At 39.6% G+C, this 18,010-nt stretch overlaps 1 long non-coding RNA gene across 1 annotated transcript; it reads right to left on the bottom strand.

Annotated features, from left to right (window-relative positions):
- Window positions 1-8,620: 8,620 nt before the first annotated feature.
- On the bottom strand, window positions 8,621-17,399 carry LOC134284031 (uncharacterized). Its single transcript, XR_009995584.1, has 2 exons — window positions 9,028-17,399; window positions 8,621-8,964 (listed from the first exon to the last, which is right to left on the bottom strand). It is a non-coding gene; the product is annotated as an uncharacterized LOC134284031 (long non-coding RNA).
- Between the last annotated feature and the right edge of the window lie 611 nt (window positions 17,400-18,010).

Below are 18,010 nucleotides of genomic sequence, written 5' to 3'. Positions count from 1 at the left end.
GTAAGCCCCAATAAGCGACCCTCCGAGAATTAACCCTTGTACCCTCCGAGAGCTAGCAAGTTACAATTGGCGCCCAACAAAAATATTTATTTGGTTTCCTTTCTACCCCAAGGGGGAAGGTAAAAACAGTTGAGCTGTTTCAAGGAGTATCTTCGTCCTCCAAACGAAGAACCTATTGAGTTTGAGAACTGTTAAAGTTAACAAAACGTTGGAAATGGATGTCGAATTTGATATGCTATACACAAATATGGCCGTTCATCACCTTGACCGCGAGGAGATTGAATACGAGCTTAAAATTCGCGGGCTTCCGTTCACGGAAACGGAAACACGTGCAGCGTTGATGAGACGTTTGAAAGAGAAGTTGAAAACCGAAAAGAATCGCATGAATATTGATTTGGATTTCGATAGATTGGATACGACAGTAGATGAAGAGATTAAACAAATCGATGCAAAAGTGAAACAAATTAAAGATTTCTTAACGAACAAAGTCCGTTTTGAGGGTATCCGGGAAAGCCTCAAAACGCGTTTGGCACACTTTTTCGCACGTGCCAAGCGACTACCGGAGAATACGGAAAGAGAAGACGATTACGCGGATATAGACGTGTTAGTTTCAAGTATTCGCGGCGCGTTCAATACACATTTTTCATTGTTTTCGGGTCAAAGAGATGTTATTGAACAACTGAACCAGTCCTTCGCAATGATGTTATCGGGCCCCACGTTGGGCGCCAATTGTAACTTGCTAGCTCTCGGAGGGTACAAGGGTTAATTCTCGGAGGGTCGCTTATTGGGGCTTACCTTTCGCTTTATGGCTACGTTCATGAGGTGACAAATCACGTAGAGCAGGAACGGTATATAAGAAAAAACCTTCATGCAAATGTTGTACAAGGGTGAAGAAAACGTGTCAACACAACGCTAGGGGCGCTCCACCAAGCTCTACCGATCCCAAAGCGGCGAGGCTTGAAAGTCCCTTTTTGGACTCGAACAAAGCGGACAAATCAAAAGTGGTGAAAACACAATGAATCCAGGGCTATGCTTCTATAAATAATTGGCTACCGCTGGCTATTTCATAGTTTAACAAACATTTATTATAATGACGTCACAGTTTTGGGACATACCGTGCAATGGTGGCTGGTGGGGCTTCATGGTCGTGTTGGTAGCTCGTTTCGTCGGCGGTGTGCCGATGCTCGGTGTCTCAGCAGGGTGCCGGACTGGCGTGCGGTCCTCGGGCCAGCAGCTTGCTGGCTTGATGCTCGGGGGCCGGCGGGGTGCCGGACCGTAGTGGTGATAGGGGGCCAGCGGGGTGCCGAGCCGAAGCAATGTTCTGGGACCAGCGGAGTGCCGGACCGTAGTGGTGATTGGGGGCCAGCGGGGTGCCGAGCCGAAGCAATGTTCCGGGACCAGCGGGGTGTCGGACCGTAGTGGTGATTGGGGGCCAGCGGGGTGCCGAGCCGAAGCTATGCTCTGGGACCCGCGGGGTGCCGGACCGTAGTGGCGATTGGGGGCCAGCGGGGTGCCGAGCCGAAGCTTCGGCCGTACTGAATTCCATTGAAAAATTCCGATGTTATGTAGAGGGCAGCAAGTTCACGGTCTTCACCGATGCATCGGCGTTGACCTATATAATGAGAAGCAGCTGGCGTACTTCGTCACGCCTCTGTCGGTGGAGCATCGAGCTCCAGAAATACGACATGACTGTCTTACACCGTAAAGGAGTCGATAATGTGGTCGCGGACGCTCTATCTAGGTCTGTGGAGGAGCTAACAATCAACTCCGAAGAAAAGGGCTGGTACGCGGACATGGTCCGAAAGGTCAAGAAAGACCATGAGAAATATAAAGACTTTAGGGTAGACAACGGAGTCCTTAAGAAACTGGTGTCTACCCAAGAAGATCTTCTCGATTATCGTTTTTCATGGAAAACATGTATTCCTGAATCAAAAAGAGAGAACATTTTAGTTGAGGAACATGATGATAGACTACATTTAGGAGCCGAAAAAACTTTAGCGTTGATTAAAAAGAAATATTTTTGGCCGAAAATGCACGAAGATGTACGGAACTACGTTAGGAAATGTTCTCTGTGTAGACAGAACAAACCCGCGAACAGGTCACAAATTCCTGAGCCAGGCCAGCAGAGACTTACCTGTAAACCCTTTCAGATAATTGCATTGGACTTCATACAGTCCCTCCCACGCAGTAAAACAGGGAACTCACATTTGCTGGTCATTATGGATTTGTTTTCCAAATGGTGCATACTTACCCCTGTCAAGAAAATTTCTGCTTCGATAGTCTCCAAAATTCTGGAGGAATCTTGGTTCCGGCGATATTCGACACCGGAGTTCATGATTACTGACAATGCTTCAACATTTCTTTCAACAGATTTTAAAGCATTACTGTTGAAATACAAAATACAGCACTGGAAGAATGCAAGGCATCATAGCCAGTCAAACCCAGTAGAGCGCCTAAACCGAACGATAAATTCGTGTGTTAGAACGTACGTCCGGGAGAATCAAAAATTATGGGACACCAGGGTGTCCGAGATAGAATTTTGCCTAAACACGACCCCCCATACAAGTACTGGTTTTTCCCCATACAAAGTACTGTTCGGACACGAAATAATTGGTACAGGAGAGGAGCATAGGATGGATAGGGAGACGGACCAACTGTCCGACGAGGAAAGGTTGCAGAGGAAAAGGGAAATCGATGAACGTATTTACTCTCTCGTAACAAATAATTTGAAAAAAGCACACGATAAAAATATTAAAACCTATAACCTCCGCTCCAAACAGTTTGCTCCGGTCTACACAGTGGGCCAGAGGGTATACAGACGTAACTTCCGTCAGTCATCAGCGGCGGATGCTTATAATTCCAAGCTCGATGCATTATATGTGCCTTGCACCGTCCTAGCAAGGGTAGGCACCAGCTCGTATGAATTGGCCGACGAGTCTGGGAAGCCAATCGGGATCTTTTCGGTTTGCGATTTGAAACCGGAGTCCTAAAACAGAAAGTTTGTTCCAGTGAGATCTTCAAATCAGTCGTTGTACTTGATTAGATACTCACCATTCACAAAGTCGTCCGGACGCAACGAATGAAATTACACCTGAAATTGTAATGAAGAAAAAGAGTCAAACTCAACCAGCTTGTTTATAACTGCTTTTGTATTTTGTACCTGGCAAACTGCTCATAATCATCTTCTGCAAATGAATCCTCTTCTAACAGCTGATCCCCGAACCGTCGAAAGGAAATACAACCGGAAATTGAACTCGATTAGCTGTTTTGTGCGCGCTACGGAGGGTTCCTTCGCCGGACACGATTTTGGGCCCAAATACCGCCGGTAAACTCGCGAAATTTCGTTTTAAATCCGCGATAAACACTGACGACCCGCATGCACCGTCTATGATTCTCGCGTCGATAGGTAAACAACCGGGTTGATAAATTGACAGTTCTCAATACCCAGTGGTGTTGGTCATATTAGATTGAATACTTTTTCGTCCTCGTTTAGAATGAGGAGAGCGTAAGTTTTGAAAATGGCCAAAAATGGAAATACGAAAAACTTTATCATTGATCAAATGGAATTTTGATTAATTGCTTAGATTGTGTGTATTTCCAAGTATATTTCACGACGTTTCATTCAGGAAGGAACGATGGGGTAGTGAAACCCCTGGTTTCAATAATAATTTGCTGGCTCCACCATCAATCCAGATCCTACCCAAAATCCCCAAAACTACCCATTCGCATAACAGCTACCCAGTGGGGTTGACTTTTCATTTGGACAGTGTGAACATGGGCAAAATATCTCCCGGCCCTATTTGCTTCGAACCACTGACAGATGTTGTCGGAGTAAGGGAACAATGTCAACCACAGCAAAAAAGCATAGCTGTCAAACGCAAAAAAGAAGGTGGCAAATTATAAAACTTGTTGAACTCCATCAGAAGCTCTCTTTTGCAATCTGATCCTCAACCGGAGTGTAAGTGCGCGACGTGTGTAAAGTAATACAGTATAGTGAGGTTAAATTGAACCTCGTGTGGTGAATTCACTAATGTATTTTGTGTTGTGTTTTTTTATAAATTTTTAGTAGTAGTGGAAGACCGAAGCAAAATTTGTAAATTTGTGAAACAAATAAGTGGAAGAGTATTAGTAAGAAACAAGGCAAGAAAAAGGTAACAAAAAGGTATTGAAGACTGACGTCACGGGGGACTAACGTGGTGGCAGGTCCAAGGGAAGGACCTTTTTCTTTTTGGTGTTTTTTCGCAGTGCTGACCCACGAAACGGAAGTGCCCGGAACGACCAAAGAGGTTGATTCGAAACGCTGCCGGATTGTAACCCAGACGCCGCCATTGCATGGAAGCCCAGCCGGCGCCATTGCTAAAGTGAACAATAGCCGCCATCTCTCTGCAGTGAACCTGCCTCGTGGTCAACCCGTTTCCGGAGGCCCGCCCTGGATTGGTTAGCCACGATTCCGTCCGGTGCCGCTGGTCTCCAAGCTTCCTTCCGTCTGGCAAGCCGCTGCACACGAAGAACGATTCCGTCCGGCTCTGCTGGTTCCCCAAGCACGTTTCCGTCTGGCACGCTGCAAGCACCCAACGATTCCCGCTGTCCGGCATACCGCCTGGCCCTCAAGACTTCCGTCGCCCGGCGCAGCTGGCCCCCAAGCAACGCCTCCGTCCGGCCCCTAGCCGGCAAACGATCAAGCCTTCGGTCCGGCACTCCGCTGGCCACTTCATCAACGCCTCCGTCCGGCCCCTAGCCGGCAAACGATCAAGCCTTCGGTCCGGCACTCCGCTGGCCACTTCATCAACGCCTCCGTCCGGCCCCTAGCCGGCAAACGATCAAGCCTTCGGTCCGGCACCCCGCTGGCCACTTCATCAACGCCTCCGTCCGGCCCCTAGCCGGCTAACGATCAAGCCTTCGGTCCGGCACCCCGCTGGCCACTTCATCAACGCCTCCGTCCGGCCCCTAGCCGGCAAATGATCTAGCCTTCGGCTCGGCACCCCGCTGGCCCCCAATCGCCACTACGGTCCGGCACCCCGCGGGTCCCAGAGCATAGCTTCGGCTCGGCACCCCGCTGGCCCCCAATCACCACTACGGTCCGACACCCCGCTGGTCCCGGAACATTGCTTCGGCTCGGCACCCCGCTGGCCCCCAATCACCACTACGGTCCGGCACTCCGCTGGTCCCAGAACATTGCTTCGGCTCGGCACCCCGCTGGCCCCCTATCACCACTACGGTCCGGCACCCCGCCGGCCCCCGAGCATCAAGCCAGCAAGCTGCTGGCCCGAGGACCGCACGCCAGTCCGGCACCCTGCTGAGACACCGAGCATCGGCACACCGCCGACGAAACGAGCTACCAACACGACCATGAAGCCCCACCAGCCACCATTGCACGGTATGTCCCAAAACTGTGACGTCATTATAATAAATGTTTGTTAAACTATGAAATAGCCAGCGGTAGCCAATTATTTATAGAAGCATAGCCCTGGATTCATTGTGTTTTCACCACTTTTGATTTGTCCGCTTTGTTCGAGTCCAAAAAGGGACTTTCAAGCCTCGCCGCTTTGGGATCGGTAGAGCTTGGTGGAGCGCCCCTAGCGTTGTGTTGACACGTTTTCTTCACCCTTGTACAACATTTGCATGAAGGTTTTTTCTTATATACCGTTCCTGCTCTACGTGATTTGTCACCTCATGAACGTAGCCATAAAGCGAAAGGTAAGCCCCAATAAGCGACCCTCCGAGAATTAACCCTTGTACCCTCCGAGAGCTAGCAAGTTACAATGGTGGGTCGCCGAAAGCACGTCAACTGGCAAAAGGGGGTCGCGCACCTAAAAAGTTTGGGAACCTATAAGCAGTTTTTAAATGTAGCGAAATGAAAGACATGAACGAATACGTTTGATGTAATGATTGCAGTATTCTTCGCTCTACAGAGATATTTTCTGGCAATCATATTGCGCATTGCGCGGTTATAAGTGCGACGGCGGAATCTCAAATAAAAGTGCGATTTTGCGTCAGATCGTTCCGGTGTCTTCACCGCACTTATTCATTAGCTCGTGATGAATAAGTGCGGTGAAGACACCGGAACGATTTGATGCAATATCGCACTTTTATTTGAGATTCCGCACTTTGTCGCAGTCCAGTTAGCAATGCAATAAACTATAATATCTGGCATCATCATTCTGACGCTACATCCCAACTGGGGAGGACTGCTTGTGCTTCTCAACTTAGTGGTCTATAAGCACTTGCACAGTTATTAACGAAACGCTTTCTTTACCAATAGAACATTGTAATAAAATAAAAAGGCACATGATGGTTCTATTTCTAAATTTCTCGGTGAAGATTGCTCTCCAAAACATGAATTGAACCCATCAAGTTACTTATCCAAACCATTGATTTCAGTTCACTCAATTGTTATTTTTTTTTGTTTCCCAACTATTAACGTTTTTATTTGCGATACATATAAAATATTTGACAGTTTTCCATGAGTTCGGAAATTTAAAAAACTTTGAGTGCCGTAGGGCACTGCAAGCCGCGGTTGCTAAGGAAAATGTTCTTACTTTTTGACGTTTCGTGGCTTTGTTGTTTACGATTCGGACAAGAAAAAAATCGTCAGCTCTCGCATTAAAAAAAATCGCCAGCTTATCATTAATGGTTGGATTTAATTCAAAATGGGGGGTATGCGTGCGTGTGCTGTTTTATAACTTGATGGTGGCTTGGTGGCTCACCTCATGGAGTTGTTTCTGGGATTCCACAAGAATTCCATCCGGGACTCCCCTCGTGGTTTGTCCACAAATTTGTTCCAGAGCGTTCTTCTGGGATTCCGTAAGCTCTTAATGAAATTCTTCCGGAAGTTTATTATGGATTCCTTCAGAAGCTCCCTCTGGGGTTTTCCCGGGAGATTTTCTGAGATTCCTTAAGTGGTTCCGCCTGGGGTTCCGTCAGAAGCTTTTGCCAGGATTATTACAGGAAGTACCCCGCGATTCTTCCAGAGATTCCTGGATTTCTGTAGAAATTAATTTCGAGATTCCTTCAGCATTACCCCTTCTAGGATTACCTTAGTATTTTTTCTGAAACTCTTCCAGGTATTCCTTCTTTGGTTTCTCCACAAACTAATTCTAGAATTGCTCTAGGAGGTAGCTATAACTAAGTTGCTTTTTCCTGTGTTTATTCAAGAAAATCTTACAGAAACTACATGAGGAATTTCAAAAACAAAATACTCCAAATAATTCAAAGTGAATTCCATTACAAACATCTGAAAGAATTCCAGAAGCGTTTGCAAGAATTCCTGACGGAGCTCTTGGTAGAAGTCAAAAAAGAGTCCCTAGATGATTCCTGGAAAAAGTTCTCAAAGAAATCCCGGAATCAGTTTCTGAAAGAATTCCCGGAAGAAGTTCCTGAAAAGTAATTCCTGACAATCACCCAGAAGAAATACCCGGAGGAATCCCGGAAGGAATTTCCGAAAGAATCCTGGAAAAATCCCAGAAACTTTACCTGGTGAAATTATTGTAGGAATCCCAGAAAAAAAAATCGGAAGAAGTTTTTGAGGGATCTTGGAGAAGCTTTTAGAGGAATACTGAATGAAGTTCTTGTCAGGGATCTTGTAGGATTTCTGCAAGGGTTTTAGAAGGAATTCCTGAAGAATTCCCAGAAGATACTCCGGGAAGAATCTCGTATGAAATTTCAGGAATAAATCCTTACGGATTGTTGCAAGGAGTTTTTGAAGGAATCTCGGTAAGAATTTCTGATACAATTTCCGAAAGAACTCCTAGAGAAATTCTGGGTGAAGTTGCTAGAATTTACAGGAATACCATCTGGAAGCCCAAAAAATAAATCCAGAGACATCTCAAAAGTAACTATTCGGAGAATCTCGGATGAAATTCCTGGAGGATTCCGGGGAGTTCTTGAGAAATTCTGGAAGAAATCTCTTGAAGTCCGAACGTAAACAAAAAGGTCACAAAACATCAAAAACTTAGAAAAAAAATTTTTAGCAACCGCGGCTTGCATTGTCCTATAGGCTGTAGCAATTCAATTGTTTCTGGGTGAACCCGAATTGTAGGATTCGGGGAAAGACATTTCGCTTTCTCGTTTGCTTTAGGGATTTCTTCAAGTTTCAAGTTTTTTTCAGTTTCGAAACTCCTCTAAGTGTTGGTTCCGAGATTTCTCCAGGAATTCTTTCTGGGATTCTTTAGAGATTCTTCCAGGAGTTTCTTCTGCGATTCCTAATGAGATTCCAGGGTCTTTTTGGGAGATTTCTCCAGAGATTCATTCCGAAACTTTACCAAGAATTTCTTCTGTAATACTTTCGGGACTTCCAGGATTTGTTCAGGAATTTCTTCCTGAATATCTCCAGGAATTTCGTTCCAGGATTTCTCTATGAATTCATTCCAAGATTCCTCCAGAAATTCATTCCGAGATTCCTACAGGAATTCTTTCTAAGATCCATCAAATATTTTTTCCTTGGATTCCTCCAAGAATTCCGGGATTCCTCCAAGAGCTCCGGGATACATCTAGGAATCCCTTCTCGTGAAAATTTTAAACTCTTGGAGGTGTCCTAGAAGGAGCAATGTACAGAAGATTTTGAAAATATGACGGCAATAAATATTGCAGGAGAAAATAATTCTAGAATGTTTGTTCCCGATCGTCAGAACAAACACCGTTTTGTAGTTGCCAAATTAGCAGCTTCAAAGCTGTAGTATATTGAATTCATTATTAGTAATATAACAGTCACAGTATACAATATCAACTTACATTTTCAGTGTTGTTGTTCGGATTATTCGTTAACTTCTGTCCCTAACTGTTCCACCGTAGAAAGACTGTTCTGTATGCGCAAATAACACAGTAATTGTTTCAACTTATTCACACGTTTCTTTAAGGTTATAATCAGTAAAACAATAGATTCACAGTTCAATGCAGTTATACCTTAATTCACAATTCTGGTCACCACTTACTGCGTGGTAAATTTCTCAAATCCTACTGAGATTTCTAAATAAACAATTAAGGTGGATGAGTATAACAAATACAATTTTACTGTCACTGATCACTTACTTTCTGTATGATAATCTATCTAATTCACTGAATTATTCGTGATAATGTATTAACTATTTCTTCGGCCTCAAAGGCATTTACAAACTGCTGACTCACAATCTGTTTTCGTTTTCCACTGACGTCGTGCATTCCGTTCTGTCTGACGTCGATGTCGATCTGTCATTTAATTCGGCGGATCCGCTTAGTCGCGAGGGAGCCGACAGTGGTTTCACCTCCGTTTCGCGGTGAACAGTGTTGCCGGTAACAATGTTTCTATAACAAGATATAACTGATCTAGATCGATTTAATTATATCCTATTATATCTAGATCAGTTTGGATGGTTCAAAAGATAATTCAAATATCAAATCAATATAACTTTCCAGAGACGAGAAGCCTCTACGAAGCATTCCCAGAGCACAAGGAGATTTTTTCAATAAAGATAGGATCCTAAACAAGCAAAATTTCGTAATTAATAAACGGACCCTTAGGACACACGTAATTTTTTGGCAATCCTGACGTTCTAGAAATAACATTCTTTGATTTGGAAATGAAATTTGGAATAAAAATTTGTGATTCGATAGTACGTACGTTTCGATAGTACGTACACTAAACGAAGCGGTGGTGTACGTACTATCGAGGTATGCCTGTATTACTTCTGGAACTCCTCTTGGCATTAGGCCTGTCCAGCTTTTCAAAAATTTTCTCTGATTCTCAAGTCCACCCCCATATTTTGATTGGCATCCTAGAAGAAGTAACTGGTCAAAATTTCAGCCAAATCCATTGAAATTAAAAGGTGCATCAAATCAATTTTGTGTTTTTCGACTATTTTTGAACTTCAAAAAATCATAACTACACTAAAACTTGTCAAAACTTAATTCTTTTGACAGAAATTGAAAGCTATACTTGTTTGCTACAACTTCTCCGAACAACGTGTGCCAATAAAATTGAAGGAAACATGTGTAATTATCACATTTGTGATCAGAAAAACCTTAAAAAGTAGATTTTTTGATAGATTTCGTTCTGGAACACCCTAATATACGTAATAAGTTGAATTTTTCAAAGCGGCATCATATTCTCCACTGTTTTGTGGTTATTTGCTTCCTTGACACCAAAGCTGTAGGAGTAGAGCAAAAATTACTAAAATTCGTGAAAGCCAAATGTGGCCTAAAAACTAGCTTTTCGGGTGCAATCACGTTTTGGTGCGCAAAAAGTGGCATCGCGTCACCACTGATATGATAGCCAACACCTGTCATCACGCTTGTTTGTTATCACCCGTGATAGGGGGTAGCCAAGGCAAACTACAAGGAAGCAAAGCTACTACGTTCAGTACAATTTCGCGCCACAGCGTGATTGCATCCAAAAAGCTAGTTTTTGGGCCACATTTGGCTTTCACGAATTTTAGTAATTTTTGCTCTACTCCTACAGCTTTGGTGTCAAGGAAGCAAATAACCACAAAACATTGGAGAATATGATGCCGTTTTGAAAAATCCAACTTATTACGTATATTAGGGTGTTCCAGAACGAAATCTATCAAAAAATCAACTTTTTAAGGTTTTTCTGATCACAAATGTGATAATTACACATGTTTCCTTCAATTTTATTGGCACACGTTGTTCGAAGAAGTTGTAGCAAACAAGTATAGGTTTCAATTTCTGCTAAAAGAATTAAGTTTTGACAACTTTTAGTGTAGTTATGATTTTTTGAAGTTCAAAAATAGTCTAAAAACACAAAATTGATTTGATGCACCTCTTAATTTCAATGGATTTGGCTGAAATTTTGACCAGTTACTTCTTATAGGATGCCAATCAAAATATGGGGGTGGACTTGAGAATCAGAGAACATTTTTGAAAAGCTGGACAGGCCTACTTGGCATTCTTCAAAGAATTCCAGCTGATGGAATCCCAATAGAAATCTCTGTAGGAATTCCTTAACGAATTTTGAGAATAGTTGGAATTTTCAGAGAAATCCTAGGAGGTATTACTAGACAAATCTCTAGTGATATCCCATAGGAATAAACGGTAAAAACTAATTGATTAGAAGGCACCGAATGTTGCTAGTTGACAAATTGAGAGATGAATTTGTAAAAAAAACGCTTTCTGGTGGGATTTGAACACACGACTCCGTATTCGCTAGACCACAGTATGGCAATTTCTTAGAGGGCTCCTTCGGCAAGGTTGTTTTTTTTTTAATTTCTGTGGTAGTTTTTAATCAGCAATTTCTTTGGATTGTTTTTCTATAACTTCAATGGCTATTCCTCTGAAAATTTTCAGCAATTTCTTTTTCAGTTGTTTTGCAATTTTCTCAAGCAATTTTACCATGATTACTGTATGATTTAATTGTGATTATATATATATATATATATTGCTTCTGAAAATTGCTGAACTGGAAATTCAGCAATTCTCAACTGGACTTGCTCAAAGAAACCCCTATGAAATTCACGAAAACCATCCTGACAAATTCCCAAAGCGATTGCCAGAAAAATTACCAGAGGAATTCCGGAAGAAAATATTAAGGCTTTTTAAAGAAATTGGCCAAACCCAATCTCAAAATAAATTGCCAAAATATATTCTATAAAAATTTCCACATTCACGAAAAAAAAATTCTAAGAAATTCTTGAAGAATTTTCCGACAGCATCAAAGGAATTTCTGAAGAAAATTCGTCATATCGATTTCCAAAGGAATTACCGAAGAAGTTCTCAAAGTTATAATTGAAGCTTCCAAAATTTCTAAAGGAATTACTGATGAAAATCCCAAATAAATTTTTCAATCCAAGTAACACTGGAATAGCCGAAGATATTCCGAAATCATCTGCTGCAGGAATACCTTACATACTTACTGAAGAAGTTGTCTAAAGAAAAATTATAGAAGCAATTTATGAAAGAATTTCCGAAGGAGTTTTCGATCGACGAAAGTCCCAAAAAAAGTAGAATGGCTTGCCGAAGACTTTTAAAAAAAAATGTGAGGAAGTTTTCATAGTCATTGTTGAATTAATAACCAAAAGCTCTACTAAAAGATTTCCCTAAGAAATTGCCTGAAGAGTAATTGGAGAATTTTAAAAAGCAAATATCAATAGAATTGCTGACATTAACAAAACAATGCTTGAAACACTACCAAAAATTGGCGAGGAACTCCCGAGAAAACATTTTCAATAAAATAAAAAAAAAAAACAAATAAACTCCTAACGGTATTGCCAAAGAAATTTCCAAAGGATGCGTGAAATGTGCTTAGTCGAATTCCAAACATATTACCAAATAAATTATAAAAGAAATTGCTGAAGGGGATACGAAGAAATTTGCCAAATCCAAAGAAATTACTGAGAGATTTCCAAAAGAAGTCGGGAGGCATCACCATCCCCAGAAACAGCAGCAGTCAATGCAGCAGCTGCAGTGCTGCTAATAAAACAAAACAAAAAGCCGTTCGTTGGATCACTAATCGGTAATAAATCAATAACTTTTTCCACAAGCATCCAATCGTTTTGCGGTCTTCGAAGGAAAGTTTCATAAATGATTTTTCTACAAGAAACATTGACCAATTTGAATTAAGGAGACAAAAGGCGACCTCTGGGATTTTTTATTTGAAAGTGTAATTTTTCCCATAGTAAATCCTATGCAAACTTTGAACCGCTTGCGCTAAATTATAGTTTCACCGTTTGCGCTGAAATTTTGCTTAGTTCATATGGGACCTAAATGGAATCGAAAAAGTCGACTGGAGCGAGAATTTGATGTTTGTCCCATACTAGTATACATTGTCAAAGTCGTAATTTGCAAGAAAAAGAATGTTTCAGAAGTAACAATTAGGTTTCTTAATCAATGAATTTTGCTAAATCAGTGTAAAAATTTGACCACATCTTTGCACACTGTCTGAAAGTTGATAGAAAATGCTACTTAAAAAAAATAAGTGATAAATTTGTATTTTGAAGTCATCAAATATAGCAGCTACATGGAAAATATAAAATAATGAAATTTATTAAAAATTTTAAACATCATATACGTTTTTGTCCCAAGTTGTCCCAGGTTGATATTGGAGCATTCTTACATAAGGCTGATAACAGTTCATGAATAGTTTAGCTTAGCACATATTTGCATGTTTTTTATTTAGAGCACCTCATATTTTTTCTGCGTTTTTATCAGTTGGGCTTTTTTTTATTATCGTACAAATTGGGCCGAAGGGTCTCAGATTTTCATGAAATTTTTTCCACAGGCAGGGCTCATGAATATATGAACAAAAAAAATTGAGGAAAATTCAGGGTCGCCTATTTTCCCGGAAAACTCAGGTGGAATTTTTTGTTTTCCCCTGACACTACTTATTTTGAAAAATCATAACTCAAGAACGAAGCATCGTAGAAACAAAGCTTTTTTTAGAAAATGAAAGCAAATTTTCTCAGAAATCCATAAAAAATATGAACTGGAAAAAGTTTTCCACAAAATTTTCCACTGTTGAGAAAATTCGTAAAGAAAAGCCGGAAAAGCTATGCCTGAACTCGTGGAAAATTTTCGAAAAAATATTTTTGAGAAGGTTATTTCATAAGCTTTAATCACTGAAATTTTTGGAATGCACTTTTTTTTCGTTTTTGAGTTATAGAAAATTTTGTTGAGGAATGACCAAATGTGCCATAAAAGCCTTTTCTTTGAAAAATCATAACTCAAGAACGAAGCATCGTAGAAGTGGAAAAAGTTCTCCACAAAATTTTCCACCGTTGAGAAAATTCAGAAAGAAAAGCCGGAAAAACTATGTCTGAACTCGTGGAAAATTTTCAAAAAAATATTTTTGGAATGTAATTTTATAAGCTTTGATCGCTGAAATTTTTGGAATGTACTTTTTTCTCGCTACTGAGTTATGGTCAATTATGTGAAAAGGACCATGTAAGCCTATATAATATGGTCATTTTTCACAAAATTTGCCATAACTCAGGAACGAAAATTAAGTGCATTCCAAAAATTTCAGCGATCAAAGCTTATGAAATTACCTTCTCAAAAATATTTTTTTTAATTTTCCACGAGTTCAGATATAGCTTTACCGGCTTTTCTTTATGAATTTTCTCAACGGTGAAAAATTTTGTGGAAAACTTTTCCATTTCATTTTTTTTTTATTCCTGAGAAAATTTGCTATCATTTTCATTAAAAAACTTTGTTTCTACGATGCTTCGTTCTTGAGTTATGATTTTTCAAAGAAAAGGCTTTTGGCCATAACTCAAAAACGAAAAAAAGTGCATTCCAAAAATTTCAGCGATTAAAGCTTATAAATAACCAACCCAAAAATATTTTTTTCTAAAATTTTCCACGAGTTCGGGCATAGTTTTCCCGGCTTTTCTTTACGAATTTTCTTAACTATGGAAAATTTTGTGGGAAACTTTTTCCAGTTCATATTTTTTTTTGGATTTCTGAGAAAATTTGCTTTCACTTTCTAAAAAAAACTTTGTTTCTACGATGCTTCGTTCTTGAGTTATGATTTTTCAAAGTAAGTGGTGTCAGGGGAAATCAAAAAAAATTCCGGGAAAATAGGCGACCCTGAATTTTCCTCAATTTTTTTTTTTTGTTCATATATCCATGAGCCCTGCCTGTGGAAAAAGTTTTATGAAAATCTGAGACCCTTTGGCCCAAACCCGTACGGTAATAAAAAAAATCCACAGTTTTGACCATTTATTGGCTACTAATCATCCTTTTGTAGAGTTCCAACCCCCCAACTGATTTATATTGACGTAAATGTTTGAACTTCGGCTTTTAATATGACAACCGCAGCGTTAATCGTGAATGTGGCTTAAATACACATTTTCATAAAAATCACAATATACGTCATTTTTAAAAATTTGTCTTGAAAATTATTTTTAACCCTCTACTTCCCATGGTTGCTCTATAGAGCACCATCGATTTTCGATGAACTGGAGACAAACGGAATTAGATGAATATGATGCAATAGTTGTTAAAATATGATTGTAATCTTATTAGGTAAACTCAACTCCCAACTACTTGTTTCAATAGTGGAACTATTGACAAACAATCAAAATACTATTGATTTACAACTAATTTTTTTATGTTGATTTCGAAAAATTTGGCCAGTTTGCAATAACTTTTGTTCAAGCACTTTTTTCGGAAACGCTTTCTTGGCATAGAAATAGTCGTTTAAAGTCGTGGTAAGGAAAGGGTTAAAGTGAAAACATCAAAATTTAATATGAGTTACTTTACGCATAAACGATAGAAGAAATCAAAAAAAAATTTTTGGCCGCCGGATTGTATGGAAACCGGCCATAGTGGCTCTGTCAAGCCCCATTCACGATTGCTTTTAGGTGCGCTGCTTCCGCAAATTCGTTACGGTAGCTCACTATAAAAATGCTATTACATCTATTGCTATTGTATCTCAATTTCATTGCACGGGTGTGTAACCGTATTAAATTACGCTTCGTGATTGATGAGCCCAGTTCAATGCGTCATTATGTCATCTATATGATGATTTGTTGAACGTGTAGTAGCTTCAATCCATGAGAATAAGCAGCTGTCAACAGTAGAATAGACAAATCAAAATAACCACCCGAATAAAACGGAATCATACAACAATTGTGCAGGTTATGATTTTCTTATTATTCGGATTATCATAAACAGGATTATAAATCGATTATATATGGAATCGTATTAATGATTGCAGCTATCATTTTCGAAGTCGCAGTGATAATTGTATGTCAACTGTTTGATTGATACTACCCAAGAAACAACTCTGTTGAAGCTGTACGTGTTGCATAAATAACGCACATATATTGGCATTAGAGAGTCTTGCCCGGGATTTCCCGGGACAAAAATCCCGGGATTGCATTGGTGATCACGACGTTTAATCAGTTTAATCAGTTTATGCTGTTAAGTGAATCCCCCTACTGTGTTGATATATAATATTCAACAGCCCTGATCAATTGCTTGCACATTAACGTTTAAATTATGAGGAAAATTCGCAGAAGGTTCAAAAGAAAACGGATAAACAATCCCTACCCTATTCAGGACTTTGACAATCTTTGAAATATTTGTTGACGATTTCGTAAAGATATTCGTTGCGACATTTTGTTCTTAAGTCCAGGCGAAATTTTCTGCGGAGCTCATTTCAACAATCACTAGAGATAATACAAGTGATAATTTTGACGAAATTTCTAAGAGAAATCAGTAATTTATTTACAAGAAGGAACATCACACCGTTTTTTTAATCTTCTGCAGAAATTTCTGTGATGATTTATGGTTAAAAACAGAGCGATATCGAATTGCAAAAAAAAAGGCGAAACATACATACAATAAAATTGAAGAATATAATTTAATACCTTGTCATCCTGCCAAATAAATAAAAAAAGAATCAATGGACTTTCGGGATAGAAATGTTGAAATGGAAATCATAAATAAATTTTCGAAAGAATTTTATAAGGATTTTTTTGAAGATATTCATATCAGTTTAACAGGCAGTTTGTTGAGAGGATCTGTCTTGAATTATTCTGGATTTTTTCCACAGTTTCTTTAATGTATTTCACCAAAAAAAAAACTAATCAAAATTCTGAAATGTTAACATGAATGTATATCCACAAATAATTGAAATAGCCACACATCTTCTTAAGGACAAACGTTTTAAAATCCCGCTTCAACATTGCATTAAAACTTCAGATGAACAAATCTCAAGAAGGAAGCTTCAAACAACAATGTATTTTATTATTCTGTTCTTGCTCACTTGTAATTAGCTTAAAATAAAAAGCTCAAGTGCGATGGTTTTGTTTACGCAGAGATTTGTGCCCTCGAAATCGTGAGTAGTTGTCAAAGTCGGCCATTGTGGCGGCCATTTTGGGATTCTAACAAGTCTGTCCTTAAAGGAAAAAAAAAAAAACAAAATGCGGACAAATAATATCTTAAGAAATTGCCGTTTGAAATTTCCAAATCACCATTCTAACACTGCCATTTAAACTCCGTCATAAAATTCTCACACAGAATTCATTCACGTCTCAGGGTAAATTATAAGGGATTACTCTAGAAATATCATCAAGTTCTGTCAAAAAATTCCTTCGGATAAGTAAGGCAGAAGTTAACCTATAGCCCAAGTTAACCTATTGCGGAAGAAGATGAACTTTATTTGAAAATTTTCAAATACCTTTGAATATCTCCAACTGCCCTCACACAATCAAATGTCTATGAAATATGTATTTTCTTTCGAATATAATGGTTATTAGTTGATCGAATTTAATTAAAAGTGCTTAAGAAATCGTTCCACTAACTTTTTCATCGTTTTTTAGAAAATTTAGATTTTTCCCGGGATCCCGGGAAATCCCGGGATTTGGAAAATAAAAATCCCGAATCCCGGGATTTTTTTCAGTCCGGGAAACAAGACTCTCTAATTGGCATGCACTACTCTATATAAACCATTAAAGTTGAATTAAAGTGGGAAGTGGCGCCACTATTGTTGAATTACGATTATACCAGTATAATCGTAAGTCAGCAATAGTGGCGCCACTTGCCACTTTAATTCAACTTTAATGGCTAATGTAAGGCAATGCATGTCAATATATGTGCGTTATTTATACAATACGTACAGCTTTAACAGCATGGTTACTTGCGTAGGAGGCTTCCTAGTCTTGAAATCAATAAAAATACTGCTATTTTATCTTATCCGACGTTTCGGTCCGTTTGGGACCTTCTTCTGGGAATCGATTTTTACAGATTTTTCATCCAGTGTGCTTCTGTAGAACGTCTAAATATCGTTGGTATGTATTAGGTTTTCGTAAAGGCAAAGGTGCAAAAGAGGAGGAGTGGAATGGAGGTAATCCCAAGTAACCATGCTGTTATGCATGCCAATATATGTGCGTTATTTATGCAATACGTACAGCTTCAACAGAGTGGTTACTTGGGATGTTGATAAGGATAATTGGAAGTGATATGCAGATGTGATTAGTATGATTTAATTTGCGTGATTATGAAACAAAAAGCAGATTACCATTGGAAACACAACGAAGGTTCTTACTCTATTTCTATATTTGAATAGTTTAAGCCC

Source organism: Aedes albopictus, chromosome 3, assembly GCF_035046485.1.
Source record: "Aedes albopictus strain Foshan chromosome 3, AalbF5, whole genome shotgun sequence".
NCBI classification, from domain to species: domain Eukaryota; kingdom Metazoa; phylum Arthropoda; class Insecta; order Diptera; family Culicidae; genus Aedes; species Aedes albopictus.
Note: the sequence above shows the minus strand (reverse complement) of the source record. Positions and strands in the feature narration are given on the sequence as shown.